We start from the raw sequence: 13,620 nt of genomic DNA, 5'->3' as shown, positions 1-13,620 counted from the left end.
TACACCCCCATTATGCTCTTTCAGTAAAAACAAACTAAGCACTGCCAAGTTAAAAAAAAAAAAATAGTGCCAGAGAAAGAAGATCTCTACATAGGAAAAAATTAACCCTTAACTCCTAGTATGCACAAAAATTAATTTGAGGTGGATCATTGACCTAAAAGTGAAAGCTAAATCAAGCTTCTAGAAGAAAATAGAAATCTTTTTTTTTTTAAGATTTTATTAATTTGAGAGAAAGCATGAGAGGCTGGGGGGCAGAAGGAGAGGGACAAGCAGACTCCCCACTGAGCAAGGAGGGAGCTTGATGTGGGGCTTGATCCCAGGACCCTGAGACCGTGACCTGCGCTGAAGGCAGATGCTTAACCGACTAAGCCACCCAGGCGCCCCTGGATGTAGAGATTACTTTGAAAAAAATAGCCATTTATTATTTCACAGTTTCCATGAGTCAGTAGTCTGGGTACACCTGAGTTCTCTGCTTAGGGTCTCAGAACACCAAAACCAAAGATTCAGTAGGAGAGGCTCTGGAGAAGAATCCACATCCAAATGCTTTCAAGATTGTGGCAGAATTCAATTTCTTATGCTTTGCACCTGGCCCCTCTCTATCTTCAAGCCAGCAAAGGTTGATGAGTCCTCACGTTTTGACTCTCTGCCTTGTTCTGCTTTTAAGGGCTCATGTGATGACAGTAGGCCCATTTGGATAATTCAGAATAATCTCCCTATTTTAATAATTACATCTTCAAAGTCCCTTTGTCATATAATGTAACATAAGCACAAATCAACACCAGGAAGGGGAAGGTGTTTGTAGTCAAAATTTGCCTACCACATGTTCAACTGGAACTGGAACATTAATCAAAATTGACCATATGTTGGGCCATAAAGCAAGACCTCCAAATATTTTTTTTAATGTTTTTTTAAGATTTTGTTTATTTTTATTTATTTGACAGAGAGAGAGAAACAGCATGAGAGGGGATAGGGTCAGAGGGAGAAGCAGGCTCCCCGCTGAGCCGGGAACCCGATGTGGGACTCGATCCCAGGACTCCGGGATCATGACCTGAGCCAAAGGCAGTCGCTTAACAAACTGAGCCACCCAGGCGCCCCCAAATATTTTTTTAAAAAGATTATTTATTTGAGACAGCATGAGGAGTGGAGAGGGGCAGAGGAAGAGGGGAAGCAGACTCCCTGCTGAGCAAGGAGCCCAACGTGCTTGATCCCAGGACCCTGAGATTGTGACCTGAGCTGAAGGCAGATTGAAGGTAGAGCTGAAGGTAGATGGTAGCTACACTTGAGCTAGCATAGCGTACATGTAGACTTGGGTTGGACACCTGAAACTAATGTAACATTGTGTGTCAACCCAGGCGCCCCAAAACCTCCAGATATTAAAAGACTGAAATATTTTATAGCATATTCTCTGACTACAGTGCATTTGAGCTAGAAATCAATAAAGAACAATATTAAGAAAACCTGTTATTGGGAATTAAACACCACACTTAAAAATAACTCATGAATCAAAGAAGAATACAATAGAAATTAGAAAATATTTTGACCTGAATGATACTAAAGATACAACTATGAAAATTCGTGAGGTATAATCCGTGATTAGAGCAAACATCATACCTTGGTAAAATTCTAAAAGCTTTCCATTTAAAATCAAGAGTAAGACTGGGGCAGGGTGCCTGGGTGGCTCAGATGGTTAGGCGTCTGCCTTCGGCTCGGGTCATGATCCCGGGGTCCTGGGATCGGGCCCCACGTCAGGCTCCCTGCTTGGCAGGGAGCCTGCTTCTCCCTCTCCCTCTACTGTTCCCCTGCTTGTGCTCTCTCGCTCTCTCTGTCAAATAAATAAATAAAATCTTAAAAAAAAAAAAAAAAGACTGGGGCGCCTGGGTGGCTCAGTCATCAAGCGTCTGCCTTTGGCTCAGGTCATGATCCCAGGGTCCTGGGATCCAGCCCCGCATCAGGCTGCCTGCTCGGCGGGAAGCCTGCTTCTCCCTCTCCTACTCCCCCTGCTTGTGTTCCCTCTCTCGCTGTGTCTCTCTCTGTCAAATAAATAAATAAAATCTTTAAAAAATTTTAAATAAATCAAGAGTAAGACAATGTCCACCATCAGCATTTTTACTCAACATTGTACTGGAGTTCTTAACAAGAAGACAGAATAAATAAAAAGGAAAAGCTTTCGGAAAGGAATAAATAAAATTATCATTATTCACAGATGACATGATTGTATATGCAGAAAAAACAAAAGAACCTACAGATAAAGAATTAGAATTAATAGGTTTATTTAATTAGCAAGGCCTCCGAATATAGGGTTATTGCATTGAGATCAGTTGTGTTGCTGTATATCAACAACAATAAAAAAAAAATAGAAAATGAAATTTTGAAAAAATGCCACTTATAATAATACAAAAAGCATCAAACACATGGAAGTAAATCTAACAATGTGAAAGACCTTTCACTGGAAACTACTAATTTTAAGAGAAAGGAAATCCAAGTAAATACCATGTTAATTAACATAAAGATCTTAATTCTCCCCCAACAAACAGATTGAGTATAATCCCAATCAAAATCCCAGATTTTTGATTCAAAAATTAACACAAAATTTTGATTTAGCTGACTCCAATATTTAGATGGCAATGCAAAGAGTTAAAAATAGCTATGGCAATTTTAAAGAAGAACAAAGCTAAACAGTAATACTGCTAAATAACATGACCTATTATAAAGCTGTGGAATTTTTTTTTTTTTTAAGATTTTATTTATTTGACAGAGAGACACAGCGAGAGAGGGAACACAAGCAGGGGGAGTGGGAGAGGGAGAAGCAGGCTTCCCGCGGAGCAGGGAGCCCAATGTGGGACTCGATCCCAGGACCCTGGGATCATGACTTGAGCTGAAGGCAGACGCTTAATGAATGAGCCACCCAGGCGCCCTAAAGCTGTGGAAATTTAGACACTGTGGTTTTGTTCCAACAATGGGCAAATAAGCCACTGGAACAGCACAGAGAGTTCACAGGTTGAATAGAGTCACCTGATAGATGACAAAGACTATTTTGCTGTGTAGTGCAGAAAGGATGGTCTTAGTATGGGTCAATAGAATATCATATGAAAAAAGCATTAAACAGGGCGCCTGGGTGGCTCAGTCGGTTAAGCGACTGCCTTTGGCTCAGGTCATGATCCCAGCGTCCTGGGATCGAGCCCCGCATCGGGCTCCCTGCTCGGCGGGAAGCCTGCTTCTCCCTCTGCCCCTCACCCTGCTGTGTTCCCTCTCTCACTGTGTCTGTCAAATAAATAAATAAAATCTTAAAAAAAAAAAAAAGCATTAAACTTAATCCCTGCTTCACAATCATACAAAAATTCCAGATGGATTATCCTTAAAATTGGAAAGATAAAGCAATAAAGATTTTTTTAAATATAGGAAATAAATAAAATCAGGAAAATAATATCTTTATGAACTCTGAGTAGATAAAGCTTTCTTAAGTAAGACACAAAAAGCACCAACCATAAACTAATTGATAAATTGAACTCTAGTAAAATTAAAAACTTTGTTCACCAAAAGACATCATTTAAAGAGAGTGCAAAGGGAAGTCAAAAAGTGGGAAAAGATATTTGCTATATATGTGTGTCTGACGAAGGGCTCATATTTGGAATATGTGAAGAATTTCTAAAAATCTATATTAAAAAAAAAAGCAACCAGGGGCACATGGGTGACTCAGTGAGTTAAGCGGCTGACTCAAGATTTCGGCTCAGGTCATGATCTCAGGGTCATGAGACTGAGCCCCTGTCGGACTCCGTGCTGGGCATGGAGCTTGCTTAAGATTCTCTCTCTCTCGGGGCGCCTGGGTGGCTCAGTTGGTTAAGCGACTGCCTTCGGCTCAGGTCATGATCCTGGAGTCCCTGGATCGAGTCCCGCATCGGACTCCCTGCTCGGCAGGGAGCCTGCTTCTGCCTCTGACCCTCCCCCCTCTCATGTGCTCTCTCTCTCTCATTCTCTCTGTCTCAAATAAATAAATAAAATCTTTAAAAAAAAAAAAAAAAAAAAAAGATTCTCTCTCTCTCTCTCTCTCAAAAACAAAAAAAATGAAAGCAACCAGTAGAAAAACGGGCAAAAGACAGGCATTTCACAAAGCAATATGCCCAAATTTCCTATATATATGTGGACTTTATGCATAAACAAGAAGACAATTCTGACTACATTAAAATCAAGACCATTTCATCAAAAGACCTCATAAAAAGAAAACACAGAACATGAGAGAAAATATTTACAACATATATAGGTGACAAAAGACAATCCAGAACATAAAGATTCCTACAAATAAATGAAGACAATCTTTTGCTAAAAATGAGCTAAAGTCTTTAACAGGGAGTGCACACATCGTGAATAAACATAAAAAGGTGTTTGGCATCATTGGTAAGTAAGTAGGCTCGTGTAAAGCAAAACCACAGATATTATTACACATTCACCCACCTGCCAAAAATTAGTGTTAACATCAAAAAAGCATGTGGAGTATAATGGGGATATCCATGAGCTACTGGTGAGACTGTAAATTGCTACAACTTTGAAAAACAAGCTGACATATATGTTGAATATAAGTGTACCCTAAGAATGAGCAATACTACTCAAATATATACCCTGGATAAACTCTTACACTTGAGCATCAAGATGCATATGAGGGTGCCTGGCTGGCTCAGTCAGTAGAGCATGCAACTGTTGATCTCAGGGTTGTGAGTTCGAGCCCCACGGTAGGCACAGAGATTACTTAAAAAAAGATGCATGTAAAGGTTTATTTACAGTACTGGTAGTAATTACTAAAAGTAATACCAAAAGAAACTTAATAAGCTGTCCTTCAGTAGTAAAACAGATGGATAAATTGTGGTATATTTATACAATGGAATATTACAATGTATGAACTACAGCTAGACAGCATGAAAGAATTTCATGATGTTGAGCAAAAAATGCAACTTAAAATAATACATAATATAATACTAATTAAAGTTCCAAAACAGGTAAAATTACATTGTTTAAGGATGTATACTTAAGTATTAAAACTATAAGGAGAGGAAAATAATTTTCAGCAAAGGCTGAATACTGGTAACCTGTGGAAGGAGGGGATTGTGATCCAGAAAGAATACAGGCGTAGGGAAATAAGTGGAGGGTAGTGTTGTATTTCTTGACCAGGGTGGTGGTTTTATGGTCATGAAATTGTATATTTATTGTATGTACCTTCTTTATGATATGGCTTATATTCTTTTAAATCCAAAAACGTTTCCAAAGTCGGCAAAAAGTGGTTGAGATCATAAATGTGAGAAAGTGATTTTTGGAATTATAAATGTTATATACTTTTGTTTTTCAAAAGTCAGAACCTGAATTGCCAATAAAATCTTGAAAAGAACAAAGTTGGAGGTCTCACACTTTCTGGTTTCAAAATGTATTACAAAACTACAATAATTAAAACAGTGTGGTACTCACGTAAGACAGATATATGGACCAATGGAACGGGATAGATTCCAGAAATGAATCCTCACACATGGTTAAATGATCATCAACAAGGTTGCTAAGACCCCTCAAGGTGAAAATCTCTTCAATAGAGTTCGGAAAACTGGATATCCATATGCAAAAGAATGAAGTTGGACCCTTCCCTTACACTATATATGAAAATTAACTCAAAATAAAGACTTAGGGGCGCCTGGGTGGCTCAGTCGTTGGGTGTCTGCCTTCGGCTCAGGTCATGATTCCAGGTCCCCCATGATTCCCCGCATCGGGCTCCCTGCTCCGCGGGAAGCCTCCTTCTCCCTCTCCCACTCCCCCTGCTTGTGTTCCATCTCTTGCTGTGTCTCTCTCTCTGTCAAATAAATAAATAAAATCTTTAAAAAAAAAAATAAAGACTTAAATATTTAAGATTTAAAACTAAAAGTCCTAGGGACGCCTGGGTGACTCCGATGGTTAAGCGTCTGCCTTTGGCTCAGGTCATGATCCCCAGGGTCCTGGGATCGAGCCCCATGTCTGGCTCCTGGCTCAGCAGAGAGCCTGCTTTTCCCTCTCCCTCTGCCTCTCCCCCTGCTCATGCGCTCTCTCTCTCTCTCTCTCTGTGTCTCGAATGAATAAATAAAATCTTAAAAAAAAAAAAAACTAAACTAAAAATCCTATAAAAGAACATAGGAGAAAGCCTTCATGACACTGGATTTGGCAATGATTTCTTGGAAATGACACCAAAACCACAGGCAACAAAGGCAAAAATATGCAAATGGGACTAAACCAAACTTTAAAACATCCACGCATCAAAGGATACAATCAACAGAATAAAAATGCAACCTAGAGAATGGGAGAAAATACTTGCAAATCATACATCTCATAAGTTGGTATCCAAAATATATATTTTTAAAACTCCTGCAACTCGACAGCAACAAAAAAACCCCAAGTAGCCCAATTAAAAAATGAGCAGGGGTGCCTTGGTGGCTCAGCTGGTTAAGCACCTGCCTTCATCTCGGGATCCAGGGTCCTGGGATCCAGCCCCGCATCGGGCTCCCTGCTTAGCAGGGAGCCTGCTTCTCCATCTCCCTCTGCCCCTGCTCCCCTTACTTGTGCTCTCTCTCTCTCTCAAAGAAATAAATAAAATTTTTTTAAAAATGAGCAAAAGGCTTGAATAGATAGTTCTCCAAAGAAGATATACAAATGGCCAGGAAGCATATGAAAAGATGCTCAATATCACTACTCATTACAGAAATGCAAATCTAATGAGATAATAGCTCATACCCATCAGAATGACCACTATCAAAAAAAAAACACTATGCAAAACAAGTGTTGGGCAGATGTGGAGAAAAAGGAACCCTCATGCACTGTTGGTGGGAATGCAAACTGGTGCAGCCACTGTGGAGGACAGTATGGAGGTTCCTCAAAATTTTAAAATAGAACTACCGTATGATCCCATATGACACTACTGAGTATTTACCTAAAGAATACAAAAACACGGGGTGCCTGGGTGGCTCAGTCGGTTGGGCGGCTGCCTTCGGCTCGGGTCGTGATCCCTGGGTCCTGGGATCGAGCCCCATGTCCGCCTCCCTGCTCAGTGGAGAGCCTGCTTCTCCCTCTCTCTCTGCCTGCCTCTCTGCCTACTTGTGCTTTCTCTCTCTGTGTCAAATAAATAAATAAAATCTTTAAAAAAAAAATACAAAAACACTAATTTGAAAGGATACATGCACACATACTATGTTTATAGCAGTATTATTTACAATAGCCAAGATATGGAAGCAGCCCAAGTGTCCATTGATTAATGAACGGATAAAGAAGATGTGGTGTATATACATAATGGAATATTATTCAGCCATAAAAAAGACTGAAATCTTGCCATTTGCAGCAACATGGATGGAGCTAGAGAGTATAATGCTAAGTGAAATAATCAGTAAGAGAAAGACAACATATGATTTCACTCATGTGGAATTTAAGAAACAAAACGGGAAAAAGACAAACCAAGAAACAGACTCTTACCTATAGAGAACAAACTGATGGTTACAGGAGGGGAGGTGGGAACAGGGATGGGATTAAAGAGTACACTTATGATGAACACTGAGTAATGTTTAGAACTGTTGAATCACTATATTGTACACCTGAAACTAATATAACACTGTATGTTAACTATACTGGAATTAAAGTTAAGAACTTAATAATTTTATTTTATTTTGTTTTTTATTTTTTTATTTTTTAAAGATTTTATTTATTTATTTGACAGAGAGAGAGACAGCGAGAGAGGGAACACAAGCAGGGGGAGTGGGAGAGGGAGAAGCAGGCCTCCCGTGGAGTAGGGACCCCGATGCGGGGCTTGATCCCAGGACCCTGGGATCATGACCTGAGCCGAAGCAGACGCTTAACGACTGAGCCACCCAGGCGCCCCAAGAACTTAATAATTTTAAAACAAAACAGTATGTAATAAGGATTTGGAGAAGTTGGAAGCCTAGTATACTATTGATAGGAATGTAAATAGTACAGCCACTATGGAACAGTATGGATATTCCTCATAAAATTAAAAGTAGAATTAAGCGTATGATCTAGCCACCTTTCAGTATATATTGAAAAGGATTGAAAGCTGGATCTTGAAAATATATCTATCTGCACACCCATGTTCATAACAGCATTATTCACAAATAGCCTTGAGGAAGAAGCAACCCAAATGTCCACTGACAGATGAATAGATAAGCAAAATGTAATGTTCACACAATGGAATATTATTTCGCCTTGAAAAGTCCAGAAATCCTGTTGCCAATCCACATGCTACATGGATGAAACCTGAGGATATTGTGCAAAGTGAAGTAAGCCTGTCACAAAAAGACAAATACTGTATGATTCCACTTATATGAGGTATCTGAAGTAGTCAAATTCATAGAAATAGACAGTGGATGTTTGGGGGAGGGGGTAATGAGGAATAGAGCTTTGCAAGATAAAACAGTTTTGAAGATGTATTGCACAACAATGTGAATATACTTAATACTAATGAACTGTATACTTAAAAATGGTTAAGACAGCAAATATTATGTTCATTTTTATTTATTTTTTATTTTTTTAAAGATTTTATTTATTTATTTGACAGAGAGGGACATAGTGAGAGAGGGAACATAAGCAGGATTCCCGCTGAGCAGGAAGCCCAATGCGGGGCTCGATCCCAGGACCCTGGGTCATGAGCTGAGCCGAAGGCAGATGCTTAACGACTGAGCCACCCAGGTGCCCCATGTTCATTTTTAACCACAGTTAAGAATTAGAAAAAAAAATTAAGTCAGTTGTGTCTGAATCTATGAATTTCGAAATTGTGTCCTAAGTAAAATGAGTGGGGCAAACATAGAGGATGTTATTTAAATATTCTCATAGTTATTTTGTGCTAATCGTGCAGTTTTTGTTTTAATTACAAATAATATACTATGTTTTCAAGCTTCATCTGGTTTTGTGAGTTATTTTTATTATGGTCCAAAAATCATGGACTCACAATCCTGTGTCTTTTTAAACATGTTGCTTCTTCTAATTTCAACTATGTAATCATCTCAAAAGATGCAGGACAACCATTCAATAAAATTCAGTGCCCACTCACCAATAATACATTATATGTTAATTAATTGAATTTAAATTAAAAAGATTCAGTGCCCACTCATTATTAAAATAAAAACAAAAACTTTGCAATCTAACAATAGAAGGGAAGGTCCTTAATTGATAAAGGTTAACTATCAAAAACCTACAGTGATATATTACACTTAACAATAAAACAATAGGAATTTTTTTTTTTAAAGATTTATTTATTTATTTGAGAGAGCGAGAATGAGACAGAGTACATGAGAGGGGGGAGGGTCAGAGGAAGAAGCAGGCTCCTCGCTGAGCAGGGAGCCCGATGCGGGACTTGATCCCTGGACTCCAGGATCATGACCTGAACCGAAGGCAGTTGCTTAACCTACTGAGCCACCCAGGCGCCCAAAACAATAGGAATTTAAAAATAGTTGCTAAATAGTTATTTTAGGAACTAAATAAGAATGCTTACTATCATCACTACTTGCTCATCTCTAGGAAGCAGACTAAATCCTCATTTTGCCACTGAGAAAACTAAAGTGCAAATGGATTAAGTAATTTTCAAGAGGCCACACAGCTACTAATCAAGACTGAAGTGTTTTTTTTTGTTGTTGTTGTTGTTTTTAAAAGATTTTTATTTATTTGAGAGAGAGAGAGACAGTGAGAGCAGGAACACAAGCAGGGGGAGTGGGAGAGGAAGAAGCAGGCTTCCTGCCCAGCAGGGAGCCCGATGCGGGGCTGGATCCCAGAACCCCGGGATCGTGACCTGAGCCGAAGGCAGATGCTTAACGACTGAGCCACCCAGGTGCCCCAAGACTGAAGTTTTGAGCCCAAAGCTGACCAAAGGGTTTATATTTTTACTTGTGAGAGCAACAAAGGAATGTCAAACCAGGCACAACCAAGTAACTCCAAACATTCAGACTCAACTCCTTTGTTAAGTGAGGATTTGGTGGATAGCTCTGATTAATAAAATGAGGGCTATCATAATCAGATAACAGAGTAAATCCAATTTTTTCTTTGGTGAAGGGGCCAGAAGGGCTTCAATTGAGGTTTGTTCAGTTAAATTAACTTGGCGATGTAACACTAAAGTATTTGTTTCTAGGGTATCATAGTAATATTGACACTTTTCTTAAGACCATTCCAAATCAATATAACAGGAAAAAGTTATATGGCATTATCAGTAAATAGTCACTTTATGGATTGTTTTGTTTTTGTAAATGAGTCATTTTGAAGCTATTTGGATCTTTTTATCATACTAAATAGAGATGTACCGTGAGAACCCCAAAGAATACCACATTTTATACTGTAATCTAAGGATTAATAAGCAGACTTTGGTTAGGCTATTTACTTAAGGATTTTAAAAATAGTGACTAGTCATATGGCCACAAGATACTATCTCAGAAATATCAGAGTCTAAGCAACCTTACAAAAAGGGAACACTAGATGTCGCTGCAGGACTCGTAGTTTGTAATATAGGCCCCCCGCCCCCCCACCCCCCTAGACAGCCACCCCATCCAAAAGTAGAGTATTCCTATGAAACCTTTCATAAGCCAATATGGCATAAAATGAAGAAGCCCTCAGCATTTTGTAAAAACAAAAATCCTCTTTGGATTTCTTTTGGTTAGTGAAAAACAGGTACTAATGTAGGACTTTTATAAGTGAAGTGGCCTAAAGCAAACTTTCAGGTAGAGGGGAAAACCTGTATTTCTTACTATTGGATAACTTTCCTAAGTAGAGTCTGTCACTTGTAAATAACACTTAAAATGTTGAGTCGCTAGGGGTTCTTGGCCAGCTAAGTTGGTAGAGCACGCAACTCTTAGTTTCTGGGTTGTAACTTGGAGCCCCACTTTGGGTATAGAGAAATAAGATCTTAAAAAAAAAAAAAGGTTGAGTTGCTATTATTGTATGCTGGATCAAAAATGCTATTAGAGGATAACTGGCTGGCTCAGTTGGTAGAGTGTGCAAGTCTTGATCTTAGGGTCGTGAGTTCAAGCCCCACATTTGGCATGGAGTTTACTTAATTTTTTTTTTTTTTAAGCTACTAGACTCCGGGAGTGCCTGGGTGGCTCAGTTGGTTGGGTGTCCAGCCCTTGATCTCAGCTCAGGTCTTGATCTCAGGGTTGTAAATTCGAGCCCCAAATTGGGCTCCATGCTGGGCATGGAGTCTACTTAAAAAAAAAGAAAAAAGCTATTAGACTATAATCATTATGTTCACGTCATTACACTAAAATGGTCATAAAGGCAGAGTAATAGGAAGTCAGTAAATAGGAAATAAGCAACCTTAATTTTGACTTAAAATTTCCAATATAATATAACTTGATTATCAAGGTTTTTAAATCAGCTTAGGTTAATTTACCCTCCACTGACAACATAATTTTTTTTAAAGATTTTATTTATTTTACTTTGAGAGAGAGAGAGCGCACACAAGTAGGGGGAGCGGCAGGCAGAGGGAGATGCAGGCTCCCGGCCAAGCAAGGATCCCCATGTGGGACTCGATCCCAGGACCGAGGGATCATAACCTGAGTTAAAGGCAGACACTTAACCGACTAAGCCACCCAGGCACCCCTGTACTACACTTTTTTAATGAACACTTCCTAATAACCCAGATGTTTACAAGGGCCACTCTAGGAAAGAATATATTGACCTTTGGACTAAAGAGGCTCTTATAGGAACATGATCCTGCTAACTACTAACTCTTGCTAGAAAAAAGTGGCTTTACTTTTTTTTTTTAAGATTTTATTTATTCATTTGAGAGACAGCAAGAGAGCATGAGCAGGGGCAAAACAGACTCCCCGCTGAGCAGGGAGCTGGATGTGGGGCTCAATCCCAGGACCCTGAGACCATCACCTGAGCCGAAGGCAGATGCTTAACCCACTGAGCCACCCAGGCACCTGGAAAATAGTGGCTTTAAATAGACTAACCCAACACCTAATCATTTTTTATAGATGACTACTGCATTTTACTAGTGTATGTCTAAGGGCTGTTCATAATAGTTTACTCATTGTTTCCCAGTCAACCTCTTTGTTACCTTCCAAGACTGTTCATCAGGAAGCTACACTGTCGTCTAGATATAAACAGAATCTATTCAAATGTGTCTACAGTGGTTAAGAACGAGACGGTCACTGGTCCCTCAATATCCATATGCGCCTCTCCCTTTCTCAGTCCTATGCATCTGGGTGGTGTCATGAGATTCATTCTCACTCAAGGAACATGAGCAGAAGGGATGTGTCACTTTCGCGCTGAGGCAGGTGAATGGGGGCGTGCCTTCCGCTGTTCTAGCTCTTCCCCTTTCGCCAAACCTAGATGGTCATGTGTTGAGATGGTAGAACCATAAGATGAAAGCAGCCTGGATCCGTGAGTCACCCCTGGGAGAACTCTCTGGAGAACCACCTGATCAGCACTAAACTTTATAGGAGCAAGGGGCAAACTTGTACTGATAAGACGCTAATCTGCTAAATTGAAATAGCCTGAGCTGCTTTCGATTCCTCTTTCTCTTCTACAAAAAATATTGATTGGTTTCTCTTCTCTGGTTTATTGGTTTCTTTTCTTCACTTCCCGTAGCTAGGGCCAGTAGGATCTGTAAAGTGGATGCCAAGTAGGGAGCCAGCAGGACTGGGAAGTTGGTTACATACAGGGGGGATGAGCAAATAAAGGGCAATATATTGAAGATAATGAAAACCAATTTTATCTCTGTCAGAGAAAGGAGTTACAAATGTGGAAAGGAAAAAAAGCTAGAATGAGTCCTGTGGTATTCTAATTTGGAACTGGAGGTATTAGTTGAACTCATGGTTTTAAAAGGAGAGAGAGAAAAATGTGTATGTGTGTCTATGTAGAGCCTAGAAGCAATAAGCTGGAGCAATAAGCACATTTTACTTGCAGATCAAATGCTATTCTCCCCTAAAGAGAACTAGAGCTCTTTGGAGAAATGGCTGATTCCAAAGCTAGGGGAGAAAAAGTAGATGAGTCTGGGGGAAGCTGGGTGGGGGGAATGGGTGAAATAGGTGATGGGGATTAAGGTGTGTGCTTGTGATGAGCACCAGGTGTTGTATGGAAATGTTGAATCACTATTGTACACCTGAAACTAATATTACACTGTATTTCAACTAACTGGAATTTAAATAAAAACTTAAAAGTAATAAATAAAAGTAATTTGTTTAAATAAATACTCAAATTTATTTAAATACATAACTTAAAAGTAATTTATAATAAAAAATTATAAATACGTAAATAAATAGATAGATAGATAAATAAGTCTGGAACATTTACTGTACCAGAAAGTAACAAAGTGCTCAAAAACTGGTGGGGACTTATCAAAAGAACACAGGATCAGTTTAAAGAGGTTTCTACTGGCCAAATCTGTGTTAATATAGAATGTTTGTATTAGATTATAACTCATTGAATAAAATAGGAATCCATTAAGTCCATACTGATATAAATAAATGAAGAATGAACTAAATAAATGAAGAGAAAGTAAAGCCCCTCCTTACTGTAGAATAATAAATGTAGGACCAATAGAGTTAGAAAATCACCATTTGGCAATTATCCCAATAATAATTAATTCAGGCAACAATCAATGATAGATGCAAATTACTTATT

The sequence above is a fragment of the Neomonachus schauinslandi genome, chromosome 5, assembly GCF_002201575.2.
Source record: "Neomonachus schauinslandi chromosome 5, ASM220157v2, whole genome shotgun sequence".
NCBI lineage: Eukaryota > Metazoa > Chordata > Mammalia > Carnivora > Phocidae > Neomonachus > Neomonachus schauinslandi.
Note: the sequence above shows the minus strand (reverse complement) of the source record.